Consider the following 2414-nt stretch of genomic DNA (forward strand, 5'->3'; position numbering starts at 1 on the left):
AGAACTACATAAAGCCTAAGCGAATTCCTGATCACAAAAGGTTTCACCTTACTTAATATTTTATTTATTTAAAAAATTTTTAATGTTTATTTATTTTTGACAGAGAGAGACAGAGCGTGAGTGGGAGAGGGGCAGAGAGAGAGGGAGACACAGAATCTGAAGCAGGCTCCAGGCTCTGAGCTGTCGGCAAAGAGCCCGATGCAGGGCTTGAACTCACAAACCACGAGATCATGACCTGAGCCGAAGTCGGACGCTCAACCGACTGAGCCACCCAGGCGCCCCCTTACTTAATATTTGAGATGAACTCTCTTGATCAGTAAAAATGGCTTTTGTTCTTTTTGTTGTGCCTAATGTCTGTGATCCACATCCAAGGAAATAAAATGTCAAACCTTCATTCACTAGAGTAGGAAACCTTCAAAATTTGATCAAGCGGTGACCTCTAGAGTATAGCATTTGCTCAAGAATATCCAAAAACTACCAGCCATAAATAAATTAAAAAACAAAAATACAGCTCTTAGCTGCATTTACTAACTTACTAATCAGTGATTTGGAGAGGAAATGTGTAAACACCGTAGATATTTTTGGTATTAATCATAACTTTTGCCCAAATAATGAGAAGGCTTATAAAATAAGCTCCATAGGGTTGTCAAGCACTTGTGAGTTGAGTGTGTATAAAAGGTTTCATTGAACAAAGTTACATTTTGGACCAGGTACTTTAAAGGTACTCTGCTGGTTTTAAACGTGTGTTTGTAAACAGAATTGTTAGCTGTTTGTTCCCCTTGCTTAAATACAGAGCACATGGATTCAAGGTAGTTTTACCGTTTACTTTTTTCTTATAATTAATGTATGAAAACTAAAGAACACTTTAAAAAACATAAAAACACAGTGTTCTCGGGAGTATACCAAGTGTGAATGTAGAGGCCAGATTATGAAATGATCTGGGACTCAAATAAATAAGTTCAACATTAAAAATAATTCACATTCAAGGTCTTCTGAGTCCCAGAAGTATATGCATAATTGTAAACATCTTACTCAGTGGTTGCTTAAGTGCCCAGTGATGCCTCGGGTTTGACATTGGGGTGTATCTATGTGTGTCTAAGCAAGAACACTGTTACACATAGCTTGTAGTTTAGGTCCACCTGTTTGTCAATTTTTTTAAGTTTATTTATTTATTTCGAAAGAACGAGAGAGAGAGAGAGAGAGCACAAGCAGGGAGGGGTGGGGCGGGGAGGAGGCAGAGAGACAGGGAGGGAGAATCCCAAGCAGGCTCTGCACTGTCAGCACAGAGCCCGATGCAGGGCTTGATCCCATGAACCGTGAGACTGTGACCTGAGCCAAAACCAAGAGTCAGACGCTTAACTGACTGAGCCACCCAGGTGTCCCTATTTGTCAAATATTGTAAGTGAGAATTCTATAAACATTTCCCATCTGTAATGGTAGAGAGAAACCCATCTATTTCTTGTTTCTCTCACAACAGCCAGGCAACGTGTTGACCAAGATTCCTTAGACAAATAATTAATTCAATTGTCCTTATGCTAAGAAGAACAAAAGTCTAATTTATGATAATGATGAAAGTTTCCATAATCATGTCATAAAACAGCTGACGTTTCGGTGATACTTTTCCTTGAAAGAGGTCAATTCCAACTCACACATTTTCTCATTCACTTTAAAAAAATTTTTTAAGGTTTATTTATTTTTGAGATAGAGAGAAAGACAGAGTGTGATCAGGGATCATTATCCTTACAATATATGTATTGTCTCCTGTACCTCCAATGATCTTGTTTTCCACTCCGCACAGTGTTCGAATCTTACATACATACTAGAATCATAAAGGAGAAATTTAAGGAAATACTAGTGTCTGGGCTCCATCACCAGAGATGTTGATTTAATATGGTTTGGACTTAACACTCCACAGGGTACGCTAACGTGTAGCCACAGAAAGCTACTTCCCACAGGATATTAATGTAATTAACTCCACCCTCCCATAACATGTCCTCACGCTTCCCCCTCTCTGGCCTTCACCATCTCCCTACACTATTGCCAATAACTCTCTGATCCCTCTGAAATCGACAGCTTACTAATTCACCATGTTTTTTAATGTCTCTAACTTAGGTCATGTCCTCATTTTCTCCCTAAAGCATCTTAGATTCCCTTGCACACACCCTCAATTTCTAACCCCATTTCCCCCCGTTTCACTTCTTTGGCAAAACCTGTTTTGATTAATCCCAACTCTCCATGGGCTCTGCAGTAGATCTGGGAGGCTAAATGTGACTAACGAAAAAATTTAAACAAATAGACAATCCGTCGCCACTAACCTCAAGTGGGTCCTTATTTCTGTCATGCAGTCTTACTACTCTTCTCTAGTCTATTATTCGCCCACACTCCTATGGCATAGCTGTCCTCAGTGTCTGTGC

This window comes from Lynx rufus, unplaced genomic scaffold (genome assembly GCF_022079265.1).
Source record: "Lynx rufus isolate CCGP_SWC_20201006 ecotype Redwood Valley unplaced genomic scaffold, mLynRuf1.p SCAF_5, whole genome shotgun sequence".
Lineage (NCBI taxonomy): Eukaryota > Metazoa > Chordata > Mammalia > Carnivora > Felidae > Lynx > Lynx rufus.